Source organism: Chiloscyllium punctatum, chromosome 15 (genome assembly GCF_047496795.1).
Source record: "Chiloscyllium punctatum isolate Juve2018m chromosome 15, sChiPun1.3, whole genome shotgun sequence".
In the NCBI taxonomy this organism is placed as follows: domain Eukaryota; kingdom Metazoa; phylum Chordata; class Chondrichthyes; order Orectolobiformes; family Hemiscylliidae; genus Chiloscyllium; species Chiloscyllium punctatum.
In genome coordinates this window covers 54,651,148-54,673,617 of record NC_092753.1, presented here as the reverse complement: position 1 = coordinate 54,673,617, position 22,470 = coordinate 54,651,148, and positions in this window count along the sequence as shown.

Sequence of the window (22,470 nt, the reverse complement as noted above, 5' to 3'; positions counted from 1 at the left end):
AGTTGTGGCTCCTTTTTTGAGGTATTTTAGGTGTTGGAGCTGATTTCCTCAAAGTCCAGGAGCAGTAATTATTGTTTTATTCTTTTGGGGGAAAAAAAGATAAAAACAATAACACTTTAAAAAGGAGGAATAGAGGCAAAGACAGAGACCCCATGGGCAGTGACAGAGAGAGAGAGAAAGAAACCGACACTGCTGTGAGGTGCTGCATTTTGGAAAGGCAAATCAGGGCAGGACTTATACAATTAATGGGAAGGTCCTGGGTAGTGTTGCTGAACAAAGAGATCTTGGAGTGCAGGTTCATAGTTCCTTGAAAGTAGAGTCTCAGGTAAATAGGATAATGAAGAAGGTGTTTGGTATGTTTTCCTTTATTGGTCAGTGCATTGAGTATAGGATTGGGAGGTCATATTGCAGCTGTACAGGACATTGGTTAGGCCATTTTCAGAATATTATGTGCAATTCTGGTCTCCCTCCTACAGGAAGGATGTGGTGAAACCTGAAAGGATTCAGAAATGATTTTGCCAGGGATGGAGGGTCTTAACTGTAGGGAGATCTGAATAGGCTGGGGCTGTTTTCCCTGGAGTATTGGAGGGGTGACCTTATCGAGGTTTATAAAAACATGAGGGGCATGGATAGGATAAATAGACAAGGACTTTTCCCTGAGGTGGGGGAGTCCAGGACTAGAGGGCATAGGTTTTGGGCCAGAGGGGAGAGATTTAAAAGGGAACTAAGGGGCAATGTTTTCATGCAGAAGGTGGTCCATATATGGAATGAGCTGCCAGAGGAAGTGGTGGAGGCTGGGACAGTTACAGCATTTAAAAGGCATCTGGAGGGTATATGAATAAAAAGGGTTTAGAGGGATGTGGGCCAAGTACTGGCAAATGGGACTAGATTAGGTGGGGATATCTGGTTGCCATGGATGAGTTGGACTGAAGGGTCTCTTTCTGTGTTGTACATCTCTATGGCTCTGTGACCAGATTATTTACATGGTTTTCATGATGCTTTATTCCACAGGCATGGATGATTTTCTGAAGATCTTGATTAAGGACATCTTTACAGTCTACTCAGCAAAAGCAGTAATCCTGGTTTTCTAGTTTCTGAACTTCCAAGAGTTGGTAAGGGAGGTTAGGTAGGGAACTTTCAAACCTTAATACTGTAGCATCAACAGCCAAATTAACTTTCTTCAAAAACACAGTCCAAACCCCATTTCAAACTCTGGCTGACCTTGTCCTCCACAACTCTCAGTTACCAGTCCAAATCAGCCATCTGCTTGAGCATAAGGTCTTTTTCAGATTTTCTGGAAATGGTTTCCAGATACTGACCTAATTAATAACTAACGTCTGCTATCTGTTTAAACATGATGCTCTTCCCCGGGTGATGAAGTGTTTGCAGAATTTTGATCAGGAACAAACCTGCAGGTAACTTCCAGGCCTGGGGTCTCAAATAAACAAAAGCTTGTTTGGCCTGTTTTCCTTTTAAGACAAGCTGTTAGCCGCAGTTCAAAAGTCATCTTTAGCTCACAACTCCCAGTTCACAGATCCAAACATAAATAGGTAGAAGGATAAAATAAAAACAAAGAAAAATTAGTGAGGGCTCTATCACTAGTTTCACTTGAGAACATGGTGGTGTTCTGGAAGCACTGCAGTTCAGTTGGTATCGGTAGAATTACAATGTTGTTAGGATGAAGTTCCAAGATCTTGATCCAGTGACAGTGAGGAACAGTGACATATTTCCAAATTAGGACAGTGAATGCCTTAGAAGGGAACTTGCAGTTGGTGGTGTTTCCATGTGTCTGCTGCCCTTGTACTTCACCATGGTCGTGATTGTAGGTTTGGAAGGTGCTGTCTAAGAAGCTTTGGTGAATTTCTGCAGTGCCTCTTATGTACAGTGCACACTGCCACTTCTGAACATTGCAGGTGGATGGAGCGAATGTTTGTGATGCCAATCAGGTTGGCTGCTTTGTCCTGGATTCTGTCAAAATTCTTGAATATTATTGGAGATGCACTCATCCAGGCAAGTGGAGAGTGCTCCATCACACTCCTGTCATGTGCCTTGTAGAGTGGAATGGCTTTTGGGAATCAGGCAGAGATACTTGCTGCAAGGTTCCTGGCCTCTGACCTGCTTTTGTGGCGACCGTATTTACATTACTAGTCCAGTTCCATTTCTGGTTAATGGTAACCCCCTAGGATGTTGAAAATGGGGAATTCTGTGATGAAAGTGCAATGATTACATCATGTCTTATTGGAGATGGTCATTGTCTGGCATTTGTGTGCGACTGTTACTCGCCAATTGTCACCCCAAGCATTTTGTTTAGTGCTGAGATACATTCACATAAAGGGGGAAAAATATTTAACTTGAGTTGGGTCTGCGTGTTCAATTCATGTGAATGGAAAGATATGCTTCATTTTGCATCTGCTATTGTGTCCATAAAGCATAGGAGACTTATGCCAACATTCCAAAGCAATGATTCAAATCTCATAGGCTGATGCAGACTTTAAAGGGTTGGAGGGGAACACATGTTTCAGCAGGATATACACTGCATTTCCCTTAGTTTGATTCCCATTCAACATTTAAAAGGATGATTAAAGTATGTGTGAGACCTTGAGAAATGGAACAAAAGAGGTGTGATCTAATCAATAGGCTGCAAAAGCCTCTCTAAAAGTAACCCAAAAATATTTTAAAAGATAAGGAGTGGGGACTAATTGCTGTAGATAACAAATAATATTAAATAAACTAAGACAGCAATGAAGCAACAATTGCAGACAGCATCAGAAAGGTCTTTTCATATAGCTGCAGATCTGTCTTCAAGTATCACCTTATTGGGATTGTACTGTAGACCCGCCAATAGTCAGCAGGAAATTCAGAAGCAAATTTGTACGGAGATCTCAGTTATCCCTAATTATAGTAAGGTCGTAGTGGTAGGGGATTTTAACTTCCCAAATATAGACTGGGACTGTCATAATGTTAAGCTCTGGATGGAGACGATTCTGTTAAGTGCGTACAAGAAAATTTTCTGATTCAGTATGTGGATGTACCTCCTAGAGAAGGTGCAAAATTTGACCTACTGTTGGGAACTAAGGCAAGGCCAGTGACTGACATGTCAGTGGGGGAGCACTTTGGGACCAGTGATCATAATTCTGTTAGATTCAAGATAATGATGAAAAAGGATAGATCGGATCTAAAAGTTAAATTTTGAAACTGGAGGAAGGGCCAAAGCAGTAGGAGTATACTTAAATAGGAAATCAGGAAGGCAAAAAGGAGACATGAGATAGCTTTGGCAAATAGAGTCAAGGAGAACATGGCAGCACAGTGGCTCAGTGGTTAGCCTCACAGTGCCAGGGACCCTGGTTCGATTCCAGCTTCGGATGATTGTCTGTTAGGCGTTTGCACATTCTCCTCGTGTGCATGTGTTTCCTCCCACAATCCAAAGTTGTGCAGGTTAAGTGAACTGGCCAAATTGCCCATAGTGTTCAAGGATGTGCAGGTTGGATGCATTAGTCGGCAGTAAATACAGGGTAGGGGAAAGTGTCTGGCTGGGTAACTCTTCGGAGGGTTGGTGTGGACTTGTTGAGCCAAAGGGCCTGTTTCCATACTGTAGTGATTCTATGAGAATCCAAAAGGATTCTGCAAATAAATTAAAGATTAAAGGGCAACTAGAGAGAGAATAGGGCTCCTTCGAGATCAGCAAGGCCACCTATGTGTGGAACTGCAGGAGATGGGTGAAATACTAAATAAGTATATTGCATCAGTGCTTACTGTGGAGAAGAATATGGAAGGTAGAGAACTTGGAGAAATAAATAGCACCATCTTGAAAAATGTCCATATTACAGAGGAGGAAGTGCTGAGCGTCTTTAAACACATAAAAGTGGATAAATGCCCAGGACCTGATCAGATGTACCCAATAACTTATGGGAAGCGAGGGAAGTAATTGCTGGGCCCCTTGCTGAGATATTTGTATCAACGATAGCCACCTGTGAGGTGCTGGAAGACTGGAGACTGGCTAGTGTGGTGCTACTATTTAAGAAAGGTGGTAAGGAAAAGCCAGGGAACTAAAGACTAATCGCCTGACATCAGTGGTGGACAAGGTTTTGGAGGGAATCCTGAGGGTCAGGATGTACATGTATTTGGAAAGGCAAGGACTGATTGAGGATAATCAACATGGCTTTGTACGTGGGAAATCATGTCTCACTAATTTGATTCATTTGAAGAAGTAATGAAGAAGATTGCTGAAGGCAGAATGGTGGACATGATCCATATTGACGTCAGTAAGGCATTTGACAAGGTTCCTCATGGTAGACTGGTTAGCAAGGTTAGATCACATGAAATACAGGGAGAACTAGCTATTTGGATATAGAACTGCCTTAAAGGTAGAAGACAGAGGATGGTGGTGGAGAGTTGCTTTTCAGATTAGAGGCCTGTCACCAGTGGAGTGCCACAAGGATCGATGCTGGAATGACTACTTTTCATCATTTACGTAAATGATTTGGACGTGAAGTATAATTGGTAAGTTTGCAGATGATGCCACAATTGGTGGTGTAGCGAACAGCAAAGAAGGTTACCTCAGAGTACAACAAGGTCTTGATCAAATGGACCAGTGGGCCGAGGAGTGGAAGATGGAGTTTAATTTAGATAAATGTGAGGTGCTGCATTTTGGAAAGGCAAATCAAGGCAGGATTTATACATTTAATGTTAAGGTCCTGAGGAATGTTGCTGAATAAAGAGACCTTGGAGTTTGTGATTTTGGAGAAAATTTGTAGCTCAGGTTGGGGATCAGGTTGTAAGTTTGCTCACTGAGCTGGTAGGTTTGTTCTAATACATTTCGTCACCATGCTAGGTATCGTCATCAGTGAGCCTCTGATGAAGCATTGCTGTTCTGTTGAGCTTGCTATTTATTTGTTTTGGTCTGTTGTGTGATATCATTTCCAGTTCTTTCCCTGAGGAGTTGGTAAACGGGGTCCAAATTGATGTGTTTGTTAGTGGACTTCCAGTTTGAATGCCAGGTCTCCAGGAATTCCTTTGTTTAGCCCATATCAGGATGGATGTGTTGTCCCAGTTGAACTGGTGTCCCAATTCGTCTGTATGGATGGCTACTAATGATAGCTGTCATGTCTTTTAGGGCTAGTTGGTGTTCATGTGTCCTGGTGGCTAGTTTCCTGCCCGTCTGTCCAATGTAATGTTTGTTGCATCCTTACAGGATATTTTGTATATGACGTTTGTTCTCTGGGTTGTTGGTATGGGGTCTTTAAATTCATCAGGCGCTGTTTCAGTGTGGTGGTAGGTTTGTGGGCTACCATGATGCCTAGGGACCAGAGTAGTCTGGTCATCATCTCCAAGATGTCTTTAATGTGTGGTAGGGTGGCTAAAGTCCCTGGGCATGTTGTGTCTTATTGTTTAGGTCTGTTGTGTAGGAATCGGCGGAATGTGCTTATCAGGTACCCATAGTTCCTGAATATGTTGTACAGGTGTTTTTCCTTGACTTCTCTTAGTTCCTGGATGCTGCAGTGTGTTGTGGCTCATTTAAATAATGTCCTGATGCATCTCCATTTGTGGGTGTTGGGATGATTGCTTCTGTAGTTGAGTATCTGCTCAGTGTGTGTGTGGCTTTCCTGTAAACACTGGTCTGCAGCTCTCCATTGGCTTTTCATTCTACTGTAATATCTAGGAAGGAGAGTCTGTTGTTGTTCTCTTCCTCTTTGGTAAACTTTATACCAGTAAGGATGTTTGTGTTTGTGGGTTTCTTCTAATTTGTTGTATTTCGTGATAACAAAGGTGTCATTCACATAGTGGATCCAAAGGTTGGCTGGATCATGGGAAGAGCTATTCTAACCTCTGCATAACTGCTTTTGCTAAGAGTCCTGATATTGGTGATCCCATAGGCATTCCATTGATTTGTTTGCAGGCTTTGTCATTGAAAGTGAAGTGGGTTGTGAGGCACAGGTCCAATAGTTTGAGGATGCTCTCCTTGCTGTTGGAGTTGGTAATGTCAGGTGTTTGTGTCCTTGGTTTGTCCAGGAGTGAGGCCAGTGTTTCTTTGGCCAGGGTGATGTTTATTGATATGAATAGAGCCGTCATGTCGAAAGAAACCATGATCTTGTCGTCCTCTACCTTGGTGTCTTTAATTATGTTAAGGAATTCCTGGGTGGAGTGGATGGAATGGCTTCAGTCTTCTGCTAGGTGTTTCAGTTTGCATTGCAGTTCCTTTGCTAGTCTGTATATCAGTGCAGCAGCAGGTGAGACTCTGGATCTGAGGGGAGCCCTTGTTTATGTACCTTTGAAACTGGATGTGTTGCATCTTTCAGGTTTCATTCTTTGGAGGTCTGATTTATTAATTTCATCTGTCTTGTGAAGTTTCCTCAGGAATGTTGTGGAGTTGGGTCCATCACCACCTGTTGGCAGGTTTCGGTATCTGCGAGTAGTGTGTTTGCTTTTTCAATGTATTGTGTTCTGTTCAGGATGACGGTCATGCGCACTTTGTCTGCCGGTAAGATGATGATATTTCTGTCTTTACTGGTCCTTCCAGGGCTCTCCTTGCCAGTAAGTTGAGGGTGTTCCCTTCTTTCTTTCTGCTTAGTGTTGGTGCTGCTGTCTGTCTGATGGCTTGCTGGATTTCTTCCTTAAGTTTGTTGTCTTTCAGGGTGGATTCCAGCACTGCCAGGAAATCCTTTTTGTCCGCTTCCCCATGGTTGAAGTTCATCCCTGGTACTAAGGCGGCTTTTTCTGTGTCTATGAGTGGTTGATCCAACAGGTTCTTAATCCAAGTCTCTGAATTGTCTGTGTTATTGCTGTGCATGTGTTTAGCCAGTTTTTCTTGTAGAACTAGTCTTTTCTTTGCCTTGGTCTGCTGTTGCTTAGTGTTGATGGCTCTTTCTAACTTACTTGTCTATTCATGGTCAGTCGCGTTAATGTACAGAGTTTTGGTACAGACCTTGGAATGCAGGTTCATATTTCCTTGAAAGCAGAGTCACAGGTAGACAGGATAGTGAAGAAAGCATTTGGTATGCTTGCCTTTATTGGTCAGTGCATTGATTATGGGACGTCATGTTGCAGCTGTACAGGACATTAGTGAGGCCGCTTTTGGAATACTGCATTCACTTCTGGTCTCCCGTCTATAGAAAACAATTACATGGATGCTGTCAGGATTGGAGGGTTTAAGCTATAGGAAGAGGCTTAATAGACTGGGACTCTCTTTCCTAGAGTATTGGAGGCTGAGGGAGTGACCTTACAGAAATTAATAAAATCATGAGGGACATAGAAAGGGTGAATAGTCAAGGTCTTTTCCCCAGGGTAGTGCAATCCAAAACTAGAGGGCATAGTTTAGGTTGAGAGGGGAAAGATTTAAAAAGGACCTAAGGGGCAACCTTTTTATGCAGAGGGTGATATGTGTCTGGAATGAGCTGCCAGAGGAAGTGGTGGAGGCTCCTACAATTACAACATTTAAAGACATCAGATGGGTGTGTGAATAGGAAATGTTCAGAGGCATATCAGACAAATGTTGGCCAATGGGACTAGATTAAATTAGGATATCTAGTTGGCATGGACTGAAGGGTCTGCTTCCATGCTGTACCGCTCTATGACTCTGACGATTTATTTATGGTTTGGTTAAAAAATATTCTGCAGGATGAAGATCTGTTTCTGTATTGAGGTTCCTGCTTACACCATTTGGAAACTCAAGTGGAGTGTGGACTTGTAATGTACAAGTTGATGGAGATATCAACTCAGGTAGTCATAGGATATGAATAGGAAGTAGATCAGAAAACATTAAAAAAATCAGGGTATGCAGCATTAGAGAGAATTAGAGGATTATAACTTTCAATAAGAGTCAGGAAAGTTGAGAAAAAAAAGGAGTGCTGAGCATTTGAGATGGCTGATGTATTAAATAATTGGGCAACTGCGAAATAAAGAAAAAGATGTGATATAAAAGATCAGCAATGTACGAGAAAAGCAAAGTAAACAGTGAGAGGAAGGAAGAGTGAAAACCATGAGAAATAATGAATCAAACAAACAAGGAAAAAGACATTGTGATATGATTCACAGCAGCACTGTAGCTTCAAAGAATATTTTTGCAGCAGAATATTTAATAAACAGAAAAATCTACCAGCAAATATATTTGGTTAGGAATGGAATTCAAAATCGAGAATATCAGAAAGGGTAAAACAAATCAAATACTCTGGGACAGATAAAAGCAAAATACTGCAAATGCTGAAAATCTGAAACAAAAACAGAAAGTGTTGGAGAACATCAGCGAGTCAGCAGACCCTGTGAAGATAGGAATATTATGAATCCAAAATTATTTTTCTTTGGATTCTTTTCAGTTCTGAAGAAGAGTCATTAGACTTGAAATATTAGCTCTGTTTCTTTCTCCACGTGGTACAAGAACTCCTCACTTCACATCTTCGACCATGAAGCAGCATGGAGTACTAAGGTGGCTCACCTCTATACCTGCAGTCTTGTAGTTGCAACTAAAATGACATTCGCTTATGCAACAAATGGTGAAAAGTGAACATATATTTACAATGTTGTTTCGCCTGTGCCCCACCTATATGCTTCACAAGATGTTCTTTCTTTCCCTCCCACTATGTCTCAGTGCAGACCCAGTGTCCGCTACTGGGGTGAAGGGAGCCTGCCCTAAGTGGAGCCCATTGATGGAGAAGTTTTGTTCAGGCAAGTCCAGAGGTGTTTGTGGCTGGACAGCCCAAGCATGCTGACTATGTCCTGCCCAGAAGTAGATTCAATCTCCTTGACTTAAGCTCCTACAGGGTTGAGAGTGAAAAGGCCTGGTTACCTCTTGACTTTCCTGAGAGGAGACTGCTTGGGAGTTGGGGGGGGGTGGTGGGGATCTCTGTAATTCCTCCTCTGGCCAGTAGAGGCTGGTCTGTTTGTGAGAAAGGAGCATGTGCAGTGAGGTCAAGGTCCCATATCTTCCTGTTACCTTTCCACTAGTGCTGAGCACCAATGGCTAGAGTGATGGATTGCAGTGCCTATCCAGCAGATGCTGAGTGTGCTGAACCTGGCTCTCCACGGCAATTGTAAATCTGTCCAGGGAGGCAGCCACAAGCTAGAGGCAGCATAGTATAAACAGCATTGGTTTGAGTCCTCCAATCCACGTGACATTGTCCCCTGTGCCTCTGATAAACCTGCTGCTCCTGTGTCTGTTTCTGTTTTATTGTGTGTGAAGTTGTTACTTGCTGATAGACGAGGGTGCTTTCCTCCTGGGACTGAGCAGATGTCTGATCTCTGTCAGTTCTCCGAGTGCCAGCGAGCTGGGCATTTCTTCTGCTACCAGCTGCTGAGACATAGCATGAAGCATTCACCGGATGATAATCCTGAGTCCAGTCTAGCTAATTTACCCACTAAATATAAAGGGTAGGCCATGTCTGACTCATCAAATTTATTTTTTTTTGAGGTGGTCATCAGTGTGGTTGAAATACAAGCCAGAGTGGACTCAGGTTTACCCTCAGGTGAGCACTTCACTGCTATGTCTCTGCAGTTGATAATGAAAGAATTTACCCACCGAGGTATCAGAGTCCAAGCTAGTGGAGGGCGTAGGAGGCAGTTTTGTCAGTACATTTCTGAGAGACTGTGGCTCCTTCCTCAGAGTTGAGGAGATGTCGTGTGAGACAGGGCAGATTCCACTGGTGTCTGCAGGAGATAACTAAGAGTGAGGTTTGGGTATGGTAAGGTTACATTCACTATGGTGGTAAGGCAAAGCAGCACCGCAATGGATAATAATTCTTCTTTGGTTGCTGGGACAAGGAGGTTTAAGCATCACCACATGAATTGTGTCATCCTCATTGGCAAGGCCCAGGGTCCTCATCATTTGGAGTGGATATTGAAATGTCAGACACCTTACCATTGATCTTGGCGCTCTCTGTCCTGTTATAGGCTATTTTCTTCTGAAATGAAACAAAGTGAGATGGAAGTGGCTGGCACAGCTGTCTGTTTTGCTGCAGGTGGGGCAAAGGTAATGGGGTACCCCAAGTGAGTGCGTGGGCAGAGCACCATGTGCAGTGGTGAGAGTGGTAGACCATGAGTCTTGTGGGAGGTGGGTGCAGAGTTAGAGAGAGTATGATTGAGCTTAACTTTGTGGAGCATAAATGGTCATTTAACATTTGTGGCATTGCTAGGTCATCAATACCACACTAAACCGTGCGGCAACTTCAGACCAGGCTTGGAGAGTCCAGCGATGTGTTCTCCTTTGCCGATCCTGGGAGAAATGACAACTCTCCTCTGCAACCACCCGCCCCCCCCACCCCCCGCAACCATCCACCAGGATGTCCAGGTCCCTTCAGCAAATTAAGGTGCCAAATCACCTCATTTCACCTCTCTTGGGTAGCTGTCTGCACAAAGGGATCATGCAGGGCTGCTCTGGACTGACAGCATTTGATCTGGTGCACAACAACATTTCAACATGTGCCAGGAATCTGGGAAGCACCCAGCAGGAGCAAGTACTTGTGCTTCTGTGAAAGGGAAGGTAGGCCGAGTGGGTGCCTGAAAGGTGGATGCATAGGTAATGGGCCAAGTTTCAGAGAATAGCATGAGAAATTTCATTAGGGTTCTTGGAGAGAAGCCCTCCATAAAACTTGCCAAAATTGACACCGAATTGAAGTAGAACAGTAGAAGCAAAGGTTTTACGATAGGAATTAGGAGATTCAGAGCAGACTTTTGATCATTTACGTGGAGTCCTAATATTAACCACTAACAAGACAGTGTTAAAATAATGAATTATCAAGAGTGCATAGTTTGAAAAGTTTTATCTCTTTCTAGGTAGGCAGGGGTTCTGTAGTGCATTTTACACTGCCTGCTCCAAGAATGAATAATGGCCATATTAACAAAAAAATTAAAACACATTCCCAGGTCTCTTTGGTCATTGACACTTGTATTTCCACCACACCGTGTTTTCCTTAACAAAAAAAGGTAAATTTGAGTCAGACATGAGCTACCCTTTACAATTGCAACATGGAGCTCTTTATCAGTGAATAATTCAAGAATCCAACCTCTCTGTTTCTAATAACAGACTCCTGAAAATTAATCGTAAATGAGCATACTTGCAGTTACCTCATTTCTCCCCCCTCCCCAAGTCCCTCAAACTCTCCCATAATGATACAACATTATAATTGTTCATTTCAAATGCACAATTCCTGAATCTAAGGAGCTTAGGAAAATTTTGATCATTGCACTTGGAACTTTCTCACTTATTCCTTTTAATACATTGAGAAAGAAACAAGGAAGTTTTAGCTTAAGGCCCACTATTTTCTCTAGTAAAATTTCTTTCTTTTATTAAATCTACCGGTTTCATCCTCAGTTGTTTTCTATGTTTTCTTGTAGTTTTAGTACTGTGTCTTTAAATATTGTGTAAGTTATTTTCTTATTAATTATTATTTGGTGCATCTGCCTTTAATAAATTAGTTTGTTTGCCCATAATCCAATTTACTATCCCTCTCCTGTTAATGTGGTTATAAAAGCCTTTGCTATCAGTTTTTTGCAAATTATTTTCCATATTCCTTTGCAATTTCTTATGATTTGCTTTAGATTTCTTTGTTGGAGTACTAGTCCTCCCCATCAGCTACTTTCCATTTCCTCTTGCTGATATAAGACTTCTTTTTTATTTCATGTTGTCCAAACTTATTTGTTTACATGTATTATGTCATTACAACAGCAGAGCCACATACTGCTTTACAGCATTGCCTTAAATCTAACTTGGTTTCAGGTTAGTTTTCCTCTATTCAATACTTTAAATGCTATCCTTATCCAGTGTAAAATGAAAAGATTTAGTCTACAGAACTTACTGTAAATGTTGATTCATAGTTGTCCCATCAACTAGTTGGCACGGTGGCTCAAAGGTAAGCACTGCTACCTCACAGTCCCAGGGACCTGGGTTTGATCCCACCCATGGACAACTGTCTACGTGGAGTTACATGTTTTCCCTCTGTGCAGGTTGCCTCTGAGTGCTCTGGTTTCTTCTTAATGTTGTGCAGGTTGAGTGAATTAGCTATCCTAAATTGTCCATAGTGTCAATTTAGCTATGGGACACACACACATAGTGTCCTGGATGTGAAAGCTAGATGGATTAGCCATAGGAATGCAGGGTTACCGGGATAGGGTAGGGGGTTGGGGGTGTGGCTAGGTGTGGGTTCGATAGGCTGAATAACCTCTTTCTGCACTGCAGGGATTCTATGACATCAGGAAGTACATTTGAAAGAACTGTCATAAATATCATTAACTAAGAGATCAACAATAACTTCCATTCTGCCTCACTCAAGTCTTCACATCTCATTGTTCCACAGAAGTAATTTGCTGTGATGGAAATGAAAGTGCACCATTTGTAAGGTTAGTTCCAGTTGTAGAATTCAGCCAAAAGCCAGGAAGCTGCATGTAAGGAAGGAATCGTACTTGATTCTGACAGTAGATTGATAGTGTGGCAATATGTCTAAGGACTGCTTTGCGAGAAAGTCTATTGGAAGATAACTCGGTAAAGTCAGCCAAACAAAAGAGAAGCATAAAACATTTTGAAAGCAATGATGCCAAAGATTTCAAACATTCCAATCTGGACCACGAGAAGCCCTCTGCACACAGCATCCTTCTGACGATTTTCTCCATGCAAGCCAGTTTCTAAAGCAACTAGGTCACCTCTCAGCAATGTCAAGGTTCAAGATCTTTCTTAATATGGTAATGCTGTGCTGGGCATAGTAAGTAACAATTGTGTTTGATGCAAGATTCAGAGCGTATCATAAAAACATCCTGGCCTACTTAGAGAGAAGAAAATGTCCTTTTAGAAACATTGAATGAATTGATAACCAATTTTATCGAAGCAAATTCCTCATTGTAATACACTTCTGCTAATGTTCAGGCTACATAGTGGGATCATTTCCATGCGCAGCTGGGTAGATTTTGTAATGCACATTCTATCCACTGAAATTAATTTATTTCATATTGTTAGTGTGAGATTAAGATTTAATTTCAGATTAAATTGGCTTCAGAAGTAATCAAAATAAACCATAAAATGAGTAGTAATCAGTATATAATTTGGTTTAGAATTTGAAGAATATCAATATGAGAATAATTGTAACATTATTAACTTAACAACCAAGGGAACATTTCATTGTAGTGGTCAGGAATTAAGGCTTCAATCAGGTGGAATGGCCAGGGATTTGGCAATGCAATGAGATGTCACAATCTGTTCATGCCAGAAGTATGCTTTTGAAACAAATCATTTTATTTCCATTAATTACTCAGTTATTTAGATGCATCAAATTTAAAGATCGTTGATTAATTTTCAAAATTAACATTACCGAAAGCAACACGACACTCATCCCTTCCCTTCTCTTCCCTTATGTCCTAAATAAATTAGATTTAGTAAAGATTGGTAATACTCGTCAAAGTAAAGAACAGACCTACTTGAATGTGGACGGCAACACAATTGAACATATGATCAAGGAATAGAAGTAGGCACTTAGCCCTTCAACCTGCTCTACCATTCAGTAAGATCCTGGCTGATTTTAACCTCAGCTTTACGTTCCTGTACATCCCCGATAATCTTCCGTCCCTTTGATAGTCAAGAATCTAGCTGTCTCTGCCTTAACACAATTTAAGATTCTGCATCCTCTGCCTTTTGAGTGAATAGTGCTTCAGTTAAGTTATTCTATTTATGAAATGTGTAAGGAAACTTACTAGAAAAACCGTCACTTCAGAAAAATGCATGATTATCATTACTGCATTTCAATTCAACACCCCCAACAGGGAAGCTACACACAAAGAAACTCAAGGATGGAGTGACAATACTGTAATCCCAAATTTCCAATCCTCATTTATGGTGAATGGGGTTTCCTGCTGGAATCACAGGATTATACAATTGTTCTTCATGTGTTGAAGGAAGGTTTAAAGCTGTATGTAATGTAGCACATACATATATTAAGACATTTTACAAACTATTTCCTTGCAAACAATTTGGAAATGGGGGAGAATTAATTAATATTACCCTAAAATATTAAATTCTAAGGGCTGGATTCTCCCTGAATAACATGAGTAATGGTGAGTCAGTTGAGAATATATTGGTGATTTCAGAATAATGGGATTCTGAACATTGAGATTTTGAAAGATGAGATGGGTACCTCACTGGATTGTGGTAAGGTGGAAGCTTCATGAGTGAGCAATAATATCCATGCACTGCCATGTCATTAGTACCTAACCTTGTCTTATTAACATGCAGTTTTCTATTCTCCCATATGCCAGAGAGAAACCAGACAACAATTCCAAATATGAAAGCTTCGGATTGTCCACTGCTCTTCCAGGCCTCCACTTTGAACAGCAGTTCCTAACACCTCAGGACCTGCTCCAAGGTAAGTAACCACATGTACCCTCTATCCACTGAAGCTGACATCAGATGGACACCAGCTTCACAACATCATCATGGCACATCTCCAATCCAGGTAGATTGTAGTTCTCCACTTCAACGCTGCCCTAGGAGTGCACAGACATGTTTCATTTCAATGCTGCTGTCAGGCCACTTTGAGCACAGGGAGGGACACCCATCGCATGCATCGATATAGGGTCTACCTCAGGGCTTTTCACATTATTTTTAATGCTCACTCATTCTGCACCTACTTGTCTGCTCATAACATCTCTGCCATGCCTTGCCCTTTTTGCACATAGACACTTAATTGAAAATTTAAAGATTCATAGTATTTCTGTGTTGCCTTACCATTTAGCACAGACATAAAACAAGACAGCTTGTCACTTGCTTGGACTTGTTGTTGAATGGCATCATGCCCTATGTCAATGTCATACCTACAGCATTTTTCAGCAGCTTATATGGCAAATGCACCGCATGTATAGGAAGTAAAATGTCATGTCTCAAACTCTAAGGGGTGTAGTCCTTGCTTAAGTCAAGGGGGACTGTCATCAATTAAGGAGGCCCATTACAGTCAGTCAAGGGTAGGTCCAATCTCAGTCCATCCGCTTAGAAACAGTCAGTCAGCCGTTTGAGGTGGTCAGAGTCAGGGGTTCCATATCAATGAAATCTGGGTCAGATAAGGAAACTGGGAATGTCAATGGTGAGACTGGGTGCAGCATGCTGTGCTCTAGAGGAGGCAATAATTATGAAGGAATGCAACACAACAAATAAGGCAGCGAAATGATAGTGCATTGGAGGGCATGGGTCATTGCAGGACAGAAGGTCATCAATGTCTACCACAAGTCGAGAGTGTGGTGCTGGGAAAGCACAGCAGGTCAGGCAGCATCCGAGGAGCAGGAGAATCGACATTTCGAGCATAAGCCGTTCATCAGAAATGAGGCTTATGGGCCGGGGCTGAAAGATAACTGGGAGGGGGGTGAGTTTACGGGGAAGGTATCTGAGAAAGCCTCCAACTCGGCACTGCCCTCTGGACCTGTCCATCACTCCCCCCTCTGACCTATCGCCTTCTCCCTCACCTTCATCCACCTATCACTTTCTCAGCTACCTTCCCATTTATCCCTGGCCCACAAGCCTCATTCCTGATGAAGGGCTTATGCCCGAAACGTTGATTCTCCTGCTGCTCGGATGCTGCCTGACCTGCTGTGCTTTTCCAGCACCACACTCTTGACTCTGATCTCCAGCATCTTGTAGTCCTCTCTTTCTCCTAATAGCCTCAGCAACCATGGCCTCAGCAGGGGGACAGTGCAGCACATGGTTGGTATGGCTAAGCTGTAAGCCTAAGGCTTGGGGCAATATTGGGAAGTGAAAACATAGATGAAAGAACTAGATGAGGACATAGGTAGTTCAGTACTGATGGGCTGTACAGGCACTGCAGAGAGAAAGGAATATGGATGTTTCTTTTGGTGGAGGGTGGGGAATGCTTTTGATTACCAGGGTGAGTATGTGACCCATTCTGTGAAGCATACCTTATGTTGCCTTTCTGCCTCATCTGAATCTCAAATGCGTAATGGAAGTAGAAAATGGCTGCAATCACATCCAGAGAGGCTAGAATATTTTTAAAATCCGATTCAGCAGGTGAGTTTTTCTTGAGTGATGTGAGGCTCTTCAAGGGACAATTGCATGAATCAGCATAGGCTGAAGTCACCTGTAACCATAGCTTGTGAAATGTTTGCAATGTGTGGAATACAAATCCTGGTCACAAGCAATCTTGACCATGTCATTGGTTATTGCAGATTGAAGATAGTCATCTCTGTGAAGCAGAAGTAATCACAGATGACGTCTAGAAGTTGCACCTTTGGGCCACAGTTCATAAAGACAATCCAAGGTCATGCAGTCTATTACATAGATACACATCTTTCTCACTGCACAATTTCTCTTTCCTACACACAATCCCTTTCTCCCATTTTCTCCCTCTCGCGTTCTCTTTCTCTCTATCTCTCCCCACATTCCCCCCCACACACACACATACTCATACTCCCACACGTGCACACCTTCCTTCTCATTTGTAGAGACATCAAGACTGATCACTGCAGGCTACCAACAGTATTAAATACTAACGCAATAGAAACAAAGTTGATTTCTTTAAACCATTCTCATAAAGGATAAAACACGTTTATCCCAAAGTGAAAAAAGAGCACATAGCGAAGCAAAGCTATCGTGGCTAACTAATACTGAGTGAAGACTAATCAGATTTAAGCAGAAATTCATCTGCAAATTACAAAGAAATCACTTTCGGCAGAATTGAATTGGTATTGTACTAAACTTAATGTAACAAAAGCCACTTTGAGAGCAATCAAAAAGTCAGTGGAAAAATTGTACATGATTGTGATAGCAGTATTAATATTTTTAGCTTATTTCAGAGGATGATCATGGGCTGTAAGTCTACTTATGGCTTGGAGACTGATACTGCACTGACATGAAAAATATATCAGGTCACTATCATAAATCCATTTAGCTTGAAGGTGCTAGAAGGGATCATTAGAGATGCTTTATTGTGACCAGTCTGAAAGTGAACGGGTTATTAAGGATGTGTAATAAGGCATCTCATATAGGTTTTGACCTGGTAACCTAGCTGCATTCTGTGAGACGTTTACAAAATCTATTAACAATGGTAATTCAATACGCTTGGCATGTTACTTGGCAAAGTTGCAAAATACTTTGACAAGGAACCTCAGAGTCAAGTAAAATTGGATTGGAGATTCTGGGTTGGTTAAAGATTTAGTTGTAAGCAAAGTACTTTCACTAATACTACCACAGTCCTGCATGGATCAATATATGGACTATTATTTGTCACAATTTATATTAATTATCTATGTGAAAACATTGGGAATACCATCCAAACAATTGCAAATGACACACAGATCTGGACTAAGGCTGATAATCATTATAATAGCATTTGCATGATTATTTTCTTCTTTGTGACACTGCATGCTGTCATATTAATGATCATGTTAGCAATTAGGTACATCAAATAATACGCCAGAATAATGTTTGTTGCGACTTCATTTTCAGAATGCATTATTTAAGTTGACTGTGGTTCAAGTCATTTTGTCAGAAGTGTTTTATCTTGCACATGTCTTTCATGCGATATTGTATAAAACAAGGTAGTCATGTTTGCAAATGGATGGATTGGACAGCAAAGTTGCAAATTCTGACTCCTCTAGTGGTTTTGAGAGATGATGCAGTTTGAAAATTTTTCAAAGTGTCATGACATCAGAAGAGATCATAAAGTTGTTATGATCGCAGTTCTGAGAATACTGGAAAACTGGATATTTATGTTCTTGCTTGATGGACCTTAGTCATTTAAGGAATACGCTACATGGAAGAACCAAAGGTAAGAAAATACCAGTGTGATTATAGAGTCAAATTGAAACATCAAAAAAAACGTTATTATGCAAATATAGACAAAACAAACATAAGCAACAATGACTAAATAGGTATCCTGAACAGTAAAATAAATGATTCTAAATCATATGTGCTATTTATACAGTTTAACTTTAATTTCCAGGATTAATATGAGGTAAGTATGAGCCAACAGAAAAACTGTGATTAAACACCCCTCTTTAAAAGGTTTACGCAGTGAAGATAGATCCCATTTCAATGTTAGTGATGCTATGAATCATGAAATCCACTTGAACCTCTGTCTCTTTTGTAAAGGAGTCCAATTCTTTACATTCAAAGATGTGCCTTTGGAACTCCTCAAACATCACTTTGATTTGAATTGTCTCAAACACTGCTCACACCTCGGTAGTTCATTGTGTTTTCCTGAGCTCCCCATCTGCCCTGAGATTACTCCCAAATGCTTAACTAATGGTACACTTTCAGCTGTTATGAAAAACTAATTTCACTGAGCTGCTGCTGAATTTCTCTAAACTCCATGCTTTCTCCATTGCATCAAGCAAATACTGTTTGTGGGCTTCCTTCACCCTACTCTCAGCTACTTTTAACTATTAACATAAGAAATAAGAACTGGAGAGGACTGTCTAATAAAACCATGATGGATCTGATTGTGATCTTAACTCCATGTTCTTGCTTTCTCCCCATTGACTCTCTTTAGCCTTGATTATATTTAAGGGCAGAACCTCTATAGGATGATGATCCATATTAATAGTTTCTTAGGACCTCTCCAGTCCTGGCTGCCTAAAGTCTGCCAAAGATGTGCTGGTGAGGTGAATTGGTCATTCTAAATTGCCCACGGTGTTGGTACATTAGTTAGAGGGAAATGGGTCTGGGTGGGTTACTTTTTGGAGAGTCAGTGTGGACTTGTTGGGCCGAAGGGCCTGTTTCTACAACATAGGGAACCTAATCTTCTTTGCATCAGCACCCTCCCAGCTTCAAATTGCAACTAACTTGTCCCAGAAAACATATTCCCAAATAAAATGAAATGAGAGAAACTTCTTAAAATCCACCTATCCTTATTACAATGTGGAGTGTTCTGGGCTCCTTAACCTGATTGTTTGTTTAGAGTTTAATAAATGCTTTTCTATTAATTTAGCTCTATCAGCCTCCAAATTACTATTACTTCATGTTTTGCAGAGATGTTACTTCCATCTGTGAAATTCATAATTCCATTTCTGCTTTGGTGATTCTATTAAACAAACAAGGGTAATCTTCTGAATTGCCCTTTGTTTTAGATGTCTGGCAATCACTAATGGTCAGTATTTTAATTACCTTACTATTAAGCTCTTAAAGCAATAACAGCCTAACCTTTTAAATGTACTATGTTTCAAGTTGGCTCAGTTGTACTTATCTCATTTTCAATGGTTAAACATGAAGTCCTAAAATTAAAAGTTATATACTATAACATATGAACCATGAGCTAAGCATTTGCTACAAATGGTTATGGGTTTATTGCTTTTCGCCTGATCACCACAAATGCTTGATAAAGAGAAATGTTAAAGCAGGAATTAGAGTAGGTAAGATGGCTAATTAGAGCAAACACACTGGTGCTGTTAATGGCTTGTTTTTGTTGCAGCGTTTTGTGACTGAAAAGTCCAGATTTTAACTGATTTAAGAGTGGCAGGAGATGTCAAAGAAGCAGCAAATGGTTTTGACCTCTTTAAAGAGGGGCTAGAAGATTTTAGTCAGATGGGCAAATGTGGGGTTATGGGATAGGCTGGAGGGCTGGGTCTGGTTGGGATGCTCTTTGAAGGGTCGGTGTGAATGGCCTTCTTCCACTCTGTAGGGATTCTATGGTTCTTCTAGCCCGGGTTTTGACTCTTCTTTCCCCCTGGTTGAGTTCTGCCTGAAAGGTGCAATGGATTGCTGACTCAGGCCTCTGGCTATAAGCTCAGTCTGGTCCTAATAATCGTAATTGTAGTCCTTTCTGCATATCCTGCATATCCTGCATAACCAGCAACTTTAAATCAAAACATTTAGGGAAGCAAGCAGAGTCTGTGCAGGGAAATGCCAGAGGTGATTTTAACTGCCGCCCAAATGATATGCCTAGGATGGGGGAGGTTAAAATCAACTCCTTAGTACCAAATATTGAACTGTCCAAAATTGCCTGGATTAAGTCCCACCTCCTCCAGGGGTGTGTCATAATATGTCTGAGCAGGTTGATTAGACAATATCTACAATAGGCATCATGGTTACGAAGGATTGATAGTGATGAATTCAAAACAAAGTTGTAATTTTCAAATAAAAACAAAATGCTCCTTCATCATAAAATAGAGCTCCAAACAATTTTGTTTAATTGACTGATCTTCCTCCGTCTGTTTAGGTAAATATTTTTTGTGCTTAGTTGTTCGGCCTCAGCATTTTGCTTTGCAGTCTTTTTTTGTAAAAATGCTGCTTGACTGCAAACAACAGTCCCTGATAGATCAGCATCTGTCTCACCTGTAACTATAGCAACACAGTTAACATCAGAAGCAGGACTAAATCACATTACGTGCAGTCCACACTAATGAGGTGCCACTACAGACGATTTCTGTTTTGAACTGTAACATTCAGTCTGTTGTTTTTCTCAAAACATAATTGGTCTGAACTTTCAGATCTCTGGTAACAGGTAATCGCACCCTGTTAGTGGTTGACAGGGACTACTACTTCACTGCCATCATCATTGATTCTGCCACTATGTTTCTCTGGCCTATCACAAGGTGGAATCCTATGACAAATTGAAGAGAATTTAAAATACTGTACAGGATCCTATGACATGCATTGGATCCCAATTCTATTCCTTGACAGATCAGGACAGAATGCATGCATCAACTATTATCAGCCCAAGGATTCCAAAGGTAATTCTCTTTATTTTTCTGAGGTTGGAAGTGTATAAAGTAACAGCTCTGGAAGAGTTAATATTGGAGATAAATTAGATCTACCCAATCTGATGAAGTCATTCAGTCTTCGGGTGAGGCACTTGAGTTCTACACAGATCTTCCTTCATGGGAAGAGAGAAAGTGTGAATTTAACTTATGTTTGTTTTTTTTCCCTCTTGAGCACAAGGCTGTGACATGCAGTTCAATTTATTGCATTCCCTTCTGAATTCAGTCCCTTATTGAGGGACAGAATTGCCTATACCAGGCCCGGATCTTCAGGGGACAATGTTTGAGACAAGCCACACACACACCTCACACACACACTCACATACACAACAGGAAAATACATGTTATAAATTGCATGCGTTGCTAGATCCAGAGGTATGAAAAATCAGTTTGTGTGAGTTACCACAAAAGTAGTTTAAATGGTGAGGGTAGTTACTTTTATAGATAGCAACTTGGAGACAAAGATTGACAGTCCAAGGAAAGCTTCCAACTCAACCCTCTAGTGGTGAAACAGCAACTGACTTAGAATCCCAAAATGTTATATTTGAGCAAGCCTGTAGCTAAGAACGGCTCATCTTCCACCTCGGAACACTTCAACCCCAGGGCATCAATGTGGACTTCACCAGCTTCCTCATTTCCCCTCCCCCCACACTTTACCCAGTTCCAACCTGCCAGCTCAGCACCATCCTCATGACCTGTCCTACCTGCCAATCTCCCATCCCACCTATCCTCTCCACCCTCCTCTCCGACCTATCATCTTCATCCCCACCTCCATCCACCTATTGTACTCTGAGCTACCTTCTCCCCAATGCCACCCCCCTCCCATTTATCTCTTCACCCCGGAGGCTCCCTGCCTCATTCCTGGTAAAGGAAACGTCGATTTTCCTGCTCCTCAGATGCTGCCTGACCTGCTGTGCTTTTCCAGCACCACTCCAATCTCAGCTCAGATTTGTGTCACGTAATAAAAACAGGCATTTCAACTGCTGGTGACCCATCTCAGTGAGCTAATTGGAAAGTTGTTAAGCTAAGAGTGTAGCTTTACTTTCCCCATTAGAATTTCCGTTGCAAGGTGACAAGATAATTATAAAAGGATTAACACTCATTTTAGCAAAATGTGGCCTTAACGTTTAGTTTTGTCCAGAACTGGTCAGAATCAGATGGCTTATCTCCTGACCCTTTTGAGGGCTTTAACTGGAATGCCTGTACAATCCAAAGAGTTTAGAAGGTTCAAGAAATATTATCAGGCTTGGTTATTTTGTGAGTCAAACAAGGTTTTCAACTTCGAATGAAACAGAATTTGAGCACAAACATATAGAAGATAATATAGTTTTCTTTGGAATTTTTCTTCAGGCCCACTGGTCATGACATTTCATAGGGAGCAAATATAAATATATAGCTCCGGAGAGTCCTTAGCCACTATGCATAATTAGTCATGTAAAATGTATCTATTTCTATCCAGCAATAAACCACTTTCAGTAAGACAAGTGCCTCTTTTATTTAGACTCACTAAGTGGTCTGTGCTCTACCACTACCTCACACACACTTACCCTGTGCCACATATCTGCAGATGTGGCAGATACAATCAGAGTATCCTTATCTGACTAACAATCAGAGCAAATACCATGTAGTAGCTGTGCTGCAGATTCAAATTCCGTACAAATACCCCAATCATGATGAAAAATTTCCAGAAGAAATAATTTTTGAAGGTGATTGAACTTACTGCTTTGAAAGCATTACTCCTTTAAGGAAACACAGATAATCAGTCAACAGCTACATGTGATTACCAACAGACAGAGACTG